Source organism: Branchiostoma floridae, chromosome 18 (genome assembly GCF_000003815.2).
Source record: "Branchiostoma floridae strain S238N-H82 chromosome 18, Bfl_VNyyK, whole genome shotgun sequence".
Lineage (NCBI taxonomy): Eukaryota > Metazoa > Chordata > Leptocardii > Amphioxiformes > Branchiostomatidae > Branchiostoma > Branchiostoma floridae.
This window is the reverse complement of record NC_049996.1, coordinates 2,816,217-2,830,140: the sequence shown is the minus strand read 5'-3', so window position 1 is coordinate 2,830,140 and position 13,924 is coordinate 2,816,217. Positions and strand designations below refer to the sequence as shown.

General features: G+C 42.5%; 1 protein-coding gene across 2 annotated transcripts in view; it reads right to left on the bottom strand.

Moving 5' to 3' along the window:
* LOC118406100 overlaps positions 1-13,924 on the bottom strand; it is a 54,293-nt gene that overhangs the window by 8,946 nt on the left and 31,423 nt on the right. The window lies entirely within an intron of this gene.

The window sequence follows — 13,924 nt, the reverse complement described above, 5'->3', positions numbered from 1 at the left end:
CGCTATGAGAGAGGCCAGCAATCAGCGACCCAGTACAAAAAGAAATGGCCAGCAAAAGTGCCAAAAAAAGCCCATAGAGAGCCAGCTATGGAGGCTACAAGAGAGAGAACAAAAATAAATGTCGAGGGACAGAAGAACAGGCTCCTTCGTACGTTCGTTCGGACGCCTGTAGTGGCAGATATATAGGGCAGCAAGTTGCTGTGTCTATAGCAAGATCTACTTGTATTTTTACAGGGAGGGGTTGCTAGCCATTCCCCTTTAACGTAGTCGAGTGGCACCTCATCGAACACGGGGGCCCAATTTTACATCCCTTCCTAAAGATGGGTGTTACCCCAACCTAAATGCCCTACCCAGGATTGAACCAGGATCCCCAGTTACCAAATATTGGAACCAGGAGCTCAACTGTGATTTGCTACCAATTGAGCTACAGGGACATCCCTGTCGTTTGTTTTATGTACCTTTAAGCACTACGATCTGTCAAAGGCTCCCATGCTACCGTCAAATAAAACTTATGATTATCCAAGCAGAAAAATACATCCATTCAATTCACTCGGGGGCCATTGCGAAGATACACTAAAATATTTTTAGGTTTTTAAAGAAGTCTACTGGAGTGAGGATGAGCACGGCGTCTGCGTCAATGTGACGTACGACGTTCAACGTCACAGAGCACTTAACTTTTATTTCGAACGTTAAAGATACGTATCTATGTCCTTGGTGGACCTTGTTTCGTAGTGTGTGTATGTGGATAAAATAACATAACGCAAGAAGCTATAAATGGAGTGTCATCAAATTTCGTGCGTAGATAGGTCTTGCCCCATCAAGGTAAGTATTAGATTTTGGGCATCCAAGCGATTTGTTTTGGCCCTGCAGCAGAAGTTCTGTTTTTTTAATATCTCGTGTTCTATACAAGATATGACCATGCGATTTTAGGGTGGTAGATAGCTAGCTCAAGTTTGGGCCCTCTAGCAACTTTCTTTGGACCTGCAAAAGGGGGGGGGGGCTTTCATTTTCCATGATGAAGTAAGGTAAAGAAACTCATCATAATGTACACCCATTATCTCATTTCATGATCCATCCCTTAAGTAGTGTGCCAACATGGGAGAGAGGGGCGAAGAGGACTTCAATGTTTTGGAAAATTTAATCTTACATGTTATCATAGTGTTAAGGAACCCTAAACGTTTGATATTTTCCCTGTTCACTTAGAACCAGTCTTCTGGGGTCCCGGTTGTGTTACTCAACACCCCCTATGTCGACCAGTTTGCCTGGGTGGTCGCGTTAGAACATATTTGGTGAGGGCAGTGTGTTCAGCAATGATGTCTTAATCATGGAGACTATCCTGACCCAAGATAACGGTGGTGAAGTATGGGTGGCATTACGGATGCACATTGAACAGATTGTATATCTGTTACAGCTTTTAGCAAGATTGCACTAGATCATACAGCGACCAGAATTTTTTTTCATGTTACCCTACCGACCCTAGCAAACACCTACCGACCCTAAACTTTTTTGGGGATGTCGACTGTTGGCAATGGACATGAAAATCTTTAAAAAAAAACAGTCTTGCAAATTTTCATTTCACACTCTCAGATGCAAAGGCAGTTGACGTAAGAATGTGTAGTAAATAAACATTGTATTTCTCTGCTCAGTTTATCAATGAACATACTTGTCCTTTTACAACGTATATCTGTATGTATGTATGTATTGTATACTGTATACAGTGTACTGATACAGTTGTACACTACTAAACTGTTTTAATCATTTCTACCGAAATATCCATAAAAGAGAAAGAACAAAGAGAGAGAATCCCTACGGACCATATATTTTTCAGGACGATAATAGGAAACATAACATTATTTCTCCTATGCCTTACACAGCCCCCCCCCCCCCCGCCACACACACACACACCTGACACGCTTCAAGCTCCAAATACATCACACACAAGCGCGTCTGTCCCCAACTAAATGACTCCACTCAGACCCTATGGAGAGCTAATTAAGTTCCCCCTGAACAGATAGTGAGGGGACAACTTCTTCATTGACCTAAATTACTTGTCCTTTGGACACATTTACCAGATTAAATTTCCTCCTCTCAAACAACACTACTTGGATCTTCATTAGTGTCAATTTATGGCAGTTAACTTCATTTACTTCTACAAGACATGGATAATCTGATTGCTCTACAAATAATAAACAGATTGATTAAGCTTTCTATTTCAGATTAGTGCTTTCTTGTTTAGGGACAAACGGAGGATTTATTTGTGGATCAAACAAATAGATCATATGGCTGTATACATGCAATGTAACAAACAACAAAGAACATATCCCACTTCTACTATAACAAACTGCCATTTGTACGAAACCTACACCACTTATTCCTTACAAGATACACTCAAAGCTATCTGCCACCAAAAATCAAGACCATAGCATGTCTAGGACAAAAGATACTAAAATCGTCAATTCTGCTGCAATACCAAGGTCGGCCACCAGCGGGCCCGAAATTGACATTGACCTTCGCCTTTCCAACCCCTATCTACATACCAAATATCATTAAAATCCATCCAGAGGTTCTCAAGTTATGCTGACCACAAATATCTGGGAAACACAACACACATACGCAATACAATCACACAGGCATGTACACACACAGAAACACACACACACACACTCACACCAAAAGCAATATTTCTCATCGAAGAAAATGTGGAGGGCAAGAAAATGAACTGTACCATTCAGTACGAACTTCTCTGTCAACAAAACATAGCTCAATCCGTTTGACCTGAGCGACTTGTCCAGAACTGGCGACGCTGCACAGCTTCTAACATTTCACCGACCCTGGGTCGGGATCAGTCAACGCGTTAATTAGGGGCGAGGCAGGGTGGCAGACGGGGCGACTCTTGTTGTGGAAGCCTGATGCCAGACTGTTACCCGGGCCTACATAGGCCACCTCGATGGTTAGCTCCAGGGCCAACATGCCGCTAATGTTACCACAGATAGGGAGTTGTCAACGTTGCTCAATCAGACCAAGGAGGTTCTATATATCACCTCCTTGGTCATTGCTAATAGCTATAGAGCCAACATGCCCCCAATGTTACTGCGGATATGGAGTTTTTGCTCAGTCAGACTGTTTCCAGTGCCTCCAGGGCCTACATAGGCCAACTATTTAGCTCTAGGGCCAACATGCCCCCCAATGTTATCACATGAAGGGAGTTGTTGCTCATAGTCTAACTCAGGAGTCTGACGTAAAATTTCCTTGGGGACATTTTGGTTATGGTTGGCCTGTAGAGGCCCTGGAAAAAGTCTGGAATCTACGCTACTTTCAGGGTCCAACTCGAACTTCGAAGGGACCTGTCCTTACGTTTCCTCAGTGGGGGCATGTTGGCCTAGAGAGACCTGGGAGGTCCTGGGAACGGTCTGTCATCTAGGCTATATTGGTGCATGCATGTGCAACGAGTGACCTGCGAGACTGCGATGACAACTCTCGACTAAACCTACTTCTCGGAAACCCAGGAAAAACATACTGTTCAAAGAGAACACTAGTGAATAGTCTATCTCTTTAACGTTATATATTTAAATACTACACGTTTGCGACCGCATCTGTAAGCAGCGACACCTATCCTGCAATACAATGTGAGCGAGTCATAATCGCACTGACAGGCGGTTACCAAAACGTCTGTTAGATACAAGACTTGCTTGTATAAAGAAACTTATTATCTATGTGAGAACATTGTTTGGGAGCATGTTGCGGGAAGAGAACGGAAACTCCTGTCAAGCCGCACTACAAGGAACAATATTTGATGTGAGTCACAGATATGTTGACGTATCAAAAGTCATGAAAACATGTGTACATATGTCTGTGGTTTCCCGACATGTGGCCTGCACGTATGTTACACTAGAAGGGACGATCTTGTAGCAAGGTTCCGGTTGAAGGGATCACAGAACAGCTTAATACAGCCACACACTGAGACAATATTCCCCTAGAGCCAAATAGTCTACGTCTGGGTGAACTGAGGTCAGGGCAAAGCCATGTTTTCTGTAACACGGTAAGACGGAACCAGGGAATTTGTTACTGTAGCGACGGAGTTCTAGGAAATTTTGTGGAAACTGGGAGAAAGGCTTGGTGGTTTGCCAAGGGATAAGGCTAAGGGTCTTCCGGATTTGATCATTCCATTTCCTTCGCCAAGGTTATATGTTCGGTAGCGTTCGTACGCGTATATGTGTGTGTGTGTGTGTGTGTGTGTGTGTGTGTGTGTGTGTGTGTGTGTGTGTGTGTGTGTGTGTCCGCCTGTCAATATGACAACTAGAGAATGGGTGGGTCTTGATATTTAGTATGTTGGTAGGTCTTGATGAATATTCGAAATGATGAGTCTCTCTCCCTAGCGGCTTGTTATGGAACTGCAGCGCAACTTCTGCCGTTTTGTATCTTTGGATTTGAAGATGCTTCACTGACCAAATTGGACTGGTAGATATGTCTTGCGTACGGGAACAAGTGACATAGATTTGAGCCCCCTAGCAGTTTGTTCTGAAACTGCAGGGGTGTTTTACTTAATTCTTTTGAAAGACGATATAACCTAAAGGAGTTGGATTTCTTGTTCTTTTCTTCCCTCTTCCCGTCTTTTTCCTATCTTCCGTTCTTTCTTTTCTTTCCTTTCTTTTGTCTTTTTTTGTCTTGCCATTCCTTCTCTTTGTCTTTCATTCTCACTCCAATTTCTCTTTCTTTCTTTCTTTTTTTCTTTCGTTAGTTGTTATGTCTCTTTTTCATCCATTCTTGCTCCTATATCCCTTCTCCATCCTCCCTCCTACCCCCCCCCCCCCCCAGTAGTACTAAGCGTCGTTGACAGACGAGTTCCAGCGAGGTAATTGACCTTGGTGACCTCAGGCACTTGAAATTACCCAGGCTGCGACCTTGCCAGTTTCCTTTCCCGTAAAATCAGCAAGAATCTGCATTTCTACTGTCAGCTGATTTCTATCGGGTGAACTCGGCGAAGGCCGTAGATTACATCATTTAGATGGCCTTAGATTGTTTGACGATAGGACCTAATGGTAGTGGAACTGTGGAATGTAGGTTTACCAGCTTGAACAATAACAACTTTAATAACAAGTTTCAAGCATCGCTCTGGCTGTAGTCTAGTGTTCATATATAAATGATATGATCATTGCAGAGAGCCGGTAATAACAAGTTTGGATTTCTATTGTCATTTTATCATATCCATTAGAAATGAGAGAAATATAACGTTCTGAATTGTGAAACCAGCAAATCTATGCTGCAGTCTTGTTGTCAAATAACCGATTTTAAAAGATCAAATTAATAAGAGTGCTGGACATTACAAATTTGGATTTCTGTGATCATTTTCTCTAAATTCATCCCAAAATTGACAGAAATAAAGAAGAAACATGTTTAAATGAAATTGCAAAACTGAATCGTGCGTCAGGCAACGTTTTTTCTCTGAGAAAAAAAGTCGTCTGCAAGTACTGTCCGTCAGAAAGATGTTCACATCTGCATTTCTCACAACCTCTCTGATCCACCAAGATCACACTTGTTCACTTCCCGCCTATTCTCTCTCCTGACGCCGACCTTAGCGGATTCCAGACGCCACCGTGGCGATTCGCACCATTCCTGGGTGGTGAATAATGTTTCAACTTTCCTCCTTGGAGGTCCCTCAGTAAACTCTGGGGACGAGCTTTCGCGACCACCTACTAGTGGGAACGAGCTCCTGACGAGAACACCGCATCCAAAACTAGAAGACTGTTCCGCTGCACAATGGTACTTTGATATATTATTTTCCCGGTTCACGGAAGAAACGCTATTTGGTGCTTTCTAGCAATCATCGGCTAGCCAAGCTCACTAGTCTGGTGTTGACATCCCTGTGCATATTTGCACCAGGCGGTGCCTTCGCGGTTTCTCGCGTTCTGTCGTGACATAGCGGTGTCAATCAACATCCCATGACTCACTTTTCCCGCCTTACACTTGTTGTACACTGATAATGCTGTGTTCGTATCACAGAAAACAGGTCACTTCGTGTTTCTGAGAAATCATTAGCCAAATTTCAAGGAAACCTGAAGCTCTAAAGGCAAGATTATAACACCGATTCACTTTATCCACAGGGTAACCTATATCCGTTGTTTTTTTCAAACCAGAGTATTTAGGGGTGTCTAGGAACGGTGGTTTCAAACTGTAATGATTTAAAAAATATTGCAATTTTTAATTAACGTCTGTCGACTTGATATTCCTAAATACTGACAAAGTTTTGCTTGCAGTATTCTCTAAATACACCTTTTTTTTCAAATAGCAGATGTATGTTACCCCGCGAATAAAGGTGAAGTATCGTTAGATTTTGACAAGCTTCTCTATCCTTTTTAACTTGGCGGCCGTGCAAGAATAAGAATGTCTACTACTAGTATTTCCGAGCGACACCTCTCTCCCACACAACATAGTTCTTGTACCAGCCCTAAGGACCTCTAAGGACCATCGTAGTCTCAAGCACTTCCATGCGGGGCCCAAGAGGGGAAGCGCCCGATAAATAGAAAGCTTCGTCTCGTCAGCCGGACGCCAGGGAAAACCAATACGCAAAACCATTTGTACTCGACTCCCGTACATCAATTCCCAACGCTATATCTTCAAGTCAATCTCATATGATTACATATGTAAAGATTTCCGTAGTTAATTCACCGGGGGTAAGCTTTGTGTAGCAATTGAAGAAAGACAGAAGGGAGTAAGGTTGAAAACAAAATATCTTCTTCTTTACCAAAAATCTGTATGGTATACACCGGTAACGTTTTGAAAATGGCAAATATACTGCACGTGTATTGTATGTATGTTTCCTCTTTTAATATTTTACAAGGACTGAGGAGTTAATCTACTAAAATGAACCTTGTACCCAAAGGAAATAGAGGAGAAAGGTTGAAAACGAAATACCTCTTTCTCTCTACGAAGCCTCTGCATGGTAACGTTTAGTGGTCTTTAGTAAATCAGCAATTTATTGCACGCGTTTGGTTGCCTCTTTAAATATTTTACAGACAGTATATTGGACTTAATCCCATGGCGTTGTAGGAAGGGTGTATATCAGAGAGTGCAATAGCCAAGTGGGTTAAGTGTTCGCCTTGCAGTTAAGTTGGTAGGTCGTGAGTTCGATCCCCGGTCATACCAAACTTTAGACTGTAAGAAATGTATATTCTCTGCTTAGCACTCAGCATTTGGGAAAAGTATGGTAGTTGAACACAGAGACCACTACCAGTAGACTAGCTCCCTGCTGTAGTGATTGCACAATGATGTGTGGCCCATGGCTACAGAAACGGAGATGGGCGCTGCCCTATGCACTATCTAGTGCGGAAAGGACTATAACTATTTACATCACGGGGCTCCCATCAGGTTTTTGTCAAAGAAGTAAGCTTGAGACACGAAAAGTCAAGATTGAAACGTTCATGGTTCACTTGGGTGGAAACGGAGATGTGTTTATGTGTGGTGGGACCGTGAAGACCTTCTGATCGATAAATAAGCAGTACAGACTGGCTGGGATTCTCTGGAGCACCATACGGTTGGGTGATTCATGCGTGGGATACTAGTACTCGTAGAAACAGTTCCAGTCTGGTGCACCACTCGGTACCGGGTTCGAATCCCAGGCATGACTAGCTGATGCAACCCTCGGTACTTTTGTGTTCGATTCCCAGGCATATATCTAGCTGTACCAATTTAGTGTAACCCTCAGTTGTACCGGGTTTGATTCCCTTGTATGGCTAGCTGTACCAGTCTGGTTTAACCATTGGTACCGGGTTCGATTCCCAGTCATGACTGGCTTGAACCAGTCTGAAGCAACTCTCGGTACTTGGAGTTCGATTCCCAGACATATCTAGCTGTACAAGTCCTGTGAAACCCTTCGCAGTACCGAGTTTCAATGCCCAAGCATGGCTAGTTTTTCCAGTCTAGTGCAACCAGCGATACCGGGTTCAATTCCTAAGGCATAACAGTCGGAGTCTAGCCACTTCAATAGGAGCACAACATCTTAATTTGTGGTTGTTATAGCGACAGGCCACACCCAATCCTGCAATACAATCACCACCCACTACATAGATTACTAGTATAGCGAAAGAACAAACTCTTGTAGATGGGATGGTACTTAAGGGTTGGTCACACTTGAGACACTTCAAAACAAAAGCAGACAGCCGTTACAGTCACAAGAACCCTTAAGAGGGTCTTAAGACGGGACAGGTATCAAAGGGTAAAGTTTAAGGCATCTTAGGGTGATTTCTCTAACCGTCACCACATGTGGCGAACCGTCAGAGTTGGCAACAAAACCAAGTGAGATAGAACAAGTTACCTACCACTAAATATCATCGCCATAGCATATGCAGAACACATGTACAGTTCCCGCTGCAGTACTGTAAAAAGCCGCTTGGAGGTCCATTATGGAACTTACCCCTCATTTTGAAGAAGTCTTCCCACCTACCAAATATCACTAAGTTAAACATACTTTTTCGAGGTATGGTGGAAAGAACCACAGTACCATACAAGTAAATGCCCAACCCCCCCCCCCCCCCCCGAAACCTAGTTCTATCAAAATTCTACTCTACAGTACTCTGATTTTGCTGCTAAATGATAAAATGTGGCACACATCCAGCACTATATCATAAGGGGCCTGCATTTTCGTATAAAGGCGTAGGCATATGCCATTTTTAAAACACGTACATCGTAGATAAAGCCGTCATATTCATATATAAGATTCGTAACACAGTGACTAAATTTTACGTAACTGTTTTTCTTAAATCCAGCGCAATACGTATAAGGTATCTAAAATTCACCGAAAAGCGTCCTCGCCCCCCTCCCCCATGCACACACTCTTACAACAGCACTATAGTATTGATTTAAACATTAGCAAGCGTACCTGTGGAGTAAGCAGATACAAACGGAACTCTCTCAACAGAGGTTAGACAGGTCAGTACTTGATGGGGGACCTCTTGAAACACCCCAAGTCAAAACATCTCAGAGGGCGCGCTCCCAACACTACCTTCTACACGACCCCGGCCCAGCTCTGTACGGTGTGAGTCCTCTGTGCAAATTGGATTTTACCTATAATATAATTGTATCTGGAGCTGATCTGTTTTTGTCCAGGCCCCTTCATCACAGACAGATCTAGTTAAGTGAAGGACCTCTGAATGCCCCTGCTGCTAGTTTATATCGATGTTTCATGATACGACCATTGAAGGCAGTTCCGGATATTGTTTAGTCCAGTATGTTACATCATGAGAATTGTGAAGTACAGAAGAGAGTAAAGTATAGTAGTAATAGTAGGTAAAATTAAAGTACAGTACAGTGTAGTGCAGTAGAACACAGTACAGCAGAGTACATTGGAGTACAGTCAAGTAGAGTAGAGTCGAGTATACAGCTCAGTACAGTACAGTACAGTACAGTGTAGTCAATTGAGTAGAGTAGAGTAGAGTAGAGTAGAGTAGAGTAGAGTAGAGTAGAATAGAGTAGAGTAGAACAGGGTAGAGTAGAATAGAGTAGAGTAGAGTAGAATAGAGTAGGGTAGAGTAGAATAGAGTAGAGTAGAGTAGTGTACTACTGTAGAGTAGATTACAGTACAGTACAGTACAGTACACTACAGTAGAGTTGAATAGAGTTAAATAGAGTACAGTACAGTACAATACAGTACAGTAGAGTACGGTTTATATACATAGTACATTACATATGTTCAACCAAGTTGTCTGGGAAATATGCAAAGGCCCTTTCCCACTGAAAAAAACGTCTTGCCAATTAAAACCTTGTCCTTGGAAATTATTTTCTCTCCCTTTAATCAAATTCCTATCGACGATCCTTTCTCTTAGACTCCTCCGTTACCCGAACAGCCGTCTTTATTAATTATAATCGATCTTGTACCAAACGCCGTAGAGACTGACGGGAAGTTGATATACTGACCTCCGTGACCTCTACGCGTGACCCGGATGTTGGCCGTCATTCAAATAAAACTCGTTACCAACTTTTCTATCGCCCTTCGTGACCCAGGTGTCGTAAAATCCAACACGTATTGTCGCAAATAAGAGGATCTAAGCTTAATGTATGACTGCAACACAAAAGACGGGGCCATTTTGAGTGACAAGCTAGGAATTGAAGTTGAGAGGATCTGTCTACATCCTATTCAAGTCTAATCCATACGGTTTTAACCTTATGACCTCCAAAGATACCATCAAGTCGTTAAACGCAGACAACCAGTGATTACTTGAAACGACCCCATAGCAATCAGCGTGGGTAAGAGGACTTGAAATCGGTAACGATGTTTCAGACGATAACGTTAGATATCTCTGCGATACTTTTACGAGTCTACGACGACCAACCTATTCTGGGGATGATTCCATCCATGTTATACGCTTTGTGGAAACTGAGGCTCGTGTAGGGTTTAAACTCAACAATTGAAAAGCGTTTGTGAAATCTTTGGAGTTTAGGGCTCGCTATGAAAACATAGACTCTATACTTGTTGAATATGTTTTTAGAAAAGACATTTTTCAATTGTGGGGCTTAGGCAATTAGTACAACCATGGTCAGCTAACTGCTTGATTTAAAAGGACCAATCCAAGTGCTCTAGTTGCGCCCCATTATAAATCATTCTTTTGGGTGCTTTTTGTCCTAAATGTTGGCTCTGGAAAGTCCCTTTTACAGGTGATATTCATTCTAGTAACGTAACGATATCACAGATTTTTCAGCAAAGTTTATCGCAACAACCCTTCCAGAAAATTGACTGATTTCTATCAATTTCGGAAACAACGTTACCTAGTACACATTTTTCGTCTTTTGAATAATGGAAATACAGAGGCATTTTTATCAGTTTGAACATGTTGCATTTTGACCTTGTATAAAGGATTCGGCCCACGATTTTCTATGAACGTTCGACACAGAGGTATGATTTAGGCGGAGTCTGGCAACTCGCCCATAACGACTCCCAGAAAATTAGGCTTACAGTAGTCCTTCCTCAGACTTGATGTTGGGGAAAGGTCGAGATGAGATGGGATTTGTGGAGGACAGGAAGATTTATCGTTCTTGACCGTGACGGCGCGTGAGGGACATAACAATGGCGGACGTGGGGAGGGGGGCGTTTAATAGAACGATGGACGTGGGGAGGGGGGCGTTAGAGGACAAGTTCATTGACACTGGAATATAGGAACATTGCCAAGATCAGCGTAGACCAAACCGTGAACATTTTGGGTACCCCATTTCTTTGTTATTGACAATTTTTATCCGAATTTCAAAGTCACCGCCGCCATTTTGTATCGCATGGTATTGTGGGATTTATTAAAATAATTCCCAGAATTCAAAGCAACTTGGAAGAAACGACGACAAAACATTCTGGATTACTATCTAAACTTATCTACTATTCACATAAGTCAAATAAAGACATATTTTCTTCAACCTCAAACTTATATGATTACTGACAAAAGTAAAATAGTATTTTTTCTATTTTCATACTTTCTATCTCGGTCGTGATCAGACATAGACGAGACTTGTTGTCTGAGTTCCTCCTCCCCGCGTAATGACCTGGGTACGAGAGTGTTCATCCGGGTCCCATTCATCACGACAGCGCATGGCACCGCGTAATTGAAACAAGTGGCTTCCCCTAAAGGTGCTTTGGAGACTGTTATTCCCACCCACAATCACAACTCCGGCGATAAGGACTTCCTCTGGTTGCATATTCCCCAGGCAAAGGGGTTGGAAAGAACTCATTTTAACCCCTTGTATCTTTAATCACAAATCGTGACAAACTGCAGTTTCTAAGACCCGAATTCCACTAGATGGCGATCGCCCTGCGATTTCATTGCTTTCTAAACTGGTCTGTGTAACCATTGACTTCATACTTGGAATATCTTGCAAAATGTACAAGTATGACTGAAAAGGCAACAATACATGTACACACAAACAGTAGAAATATTCCTTTATCATCCATGAAATCTGTTGAGCGATCTGTCTAAAATAGGTTCCAGTGAGGTCTCCGTCCTAGTGGAATGAGGATGGGTGTAACAGATTATGGTCTTCCAATGTGCAGTAATGGTTACTTTAAGATACACCAGACTGACAGGCTTTCAAGTAAGAGATTATGATAAGGTTCTTAAGACTAATTTTAAGTCCATTTCCCAGCTCCAAGGAAATCGGGCAGCCTTCTTGGAAAGGCTTTGCATTTTAAACAATTGATACCGAATAAGACACGCAGATTATAAGATTATTGCACAATGCATCGTATGGGTATCGGTAGTATGTCTGACATTTTGACAAGCAGGTAAGAGAATTTCATTTATTCCCAATTTCACGTAGGAATGAAGAAAAGGGGCATTACACGATAAAGGAAATTTGCCTAGGCCGCCCCTAAGTTATCAAACAACGTTTGACAGAGAAAAATTGGCATTTAGCTCAGAACGCTGCCAGGGGTCACGGTCATACCACAAAAGGTCAAATCTGACAAAATGGATGACGCTACGGTATCTACATCTATTCAGAAACGCAATCCACGGGCCACGAAGCATCGCCCCGAGCTTAAATATATCATGTCTAGAATTCGCAGTCGATGTCGAGGTAGACTGAGCAAGAAGAATAGTCTTCATTGAGGATCGACGCAAAACGTGGAGGTTTAGAATTTCAAGCTGGGCGGTCAATATTTACGTTTGGCTGCGCTCCACGTCGCTTGGCTGAAAGATCGAACAAGGCATTGGATTGTACGACCTTGAGGAACTTTTAAATGAGTTTATTTTCCAGTTTTCCAATGTCTGAGCAAATGTCTGCTATAGTATTGAATTCCGTTCCTAATGCAAATTTAAAGTAAGCGAGTTCTGGAATGAAAATGGGCAGGTTTTAGACGGAGTGCAAGTTCGGAAATAAAATTTTGGCCACCCTTATGCAGTATTTGTATTCCTTCCTAGATATCTGCAAAACAATGTCCTATGTCATGAAAATTGTATACATTTACTATGTAGTAGATTTGAAAATTTGTCCTTCCAAAAACGTTACTTTTGGAACGGGTCGGGAGGCGATGCCGACTTCCGACAAACTTTGACCCACTGCTGACGTCACATCTCCATAAAAAGCACGTGATCACAGCATTAAGGCCAGGAAGCCGAAGACGACCGCGCCATTTCTATCGTTACTTTTGATCTAACTGATGGAAAATTTGAGGTGCGCTCCTTATGTATTCTGAATCAACATTCAGTCTGCGTACGTTTGACGTTAGAGTTTGATACCCATTTTCATCAGCAGCTGTACCTGAAGTAGAACGCTGAAACGGCGGTTAGAGATCAAGGGGCTTTACGGTGCTTCATCCAGAATCGTCTCGTTCATTAAAGGTACTGTACCGCATCTAGGTAGGCGGGCTTGTGGGAGGGGGGCAGACACAGTGAAGAACATTTTATTCAAGACTGTCGATTTTTTCTAAGAAAACAAGCTGCTGGGTGGCTCAAACTTATGTCACTTCCTTTTATGCACAGAAATGCTATCTACCGCACCAGTTTGGTTACCATACCATCAAAGGTACATAGATGCAAAAAGCAGAAGTTTCACTGTAGTACCATTACAAGCCGCGAGGGGACTTTAAAATATCATCTTGTCGAAGACTAATGAAGAACTGACCACAAGTATCAACCAATCTAGGCCTGTTGTCACGAGGTATCGTTTTCACACAAACGCACACAAACGCACACAAACGCACACACACACACACACACACACAAACACACACAGAAACGCACACACCACACACACACACACACACACACACACACACACACACACACATGATAAAACATAATCTGATCTTTAGTGGAGGTAACCAGTGATAAAGGATTTTGACACAAGAAAAATGACAGTTTGTTATAGTCCCGGTATCAGATTCATAGAGGGAGGCAGGAGGCTTAGACAAGGGCTAAGTTTGAAACAAGACTCTAATCTGTTATGTCTG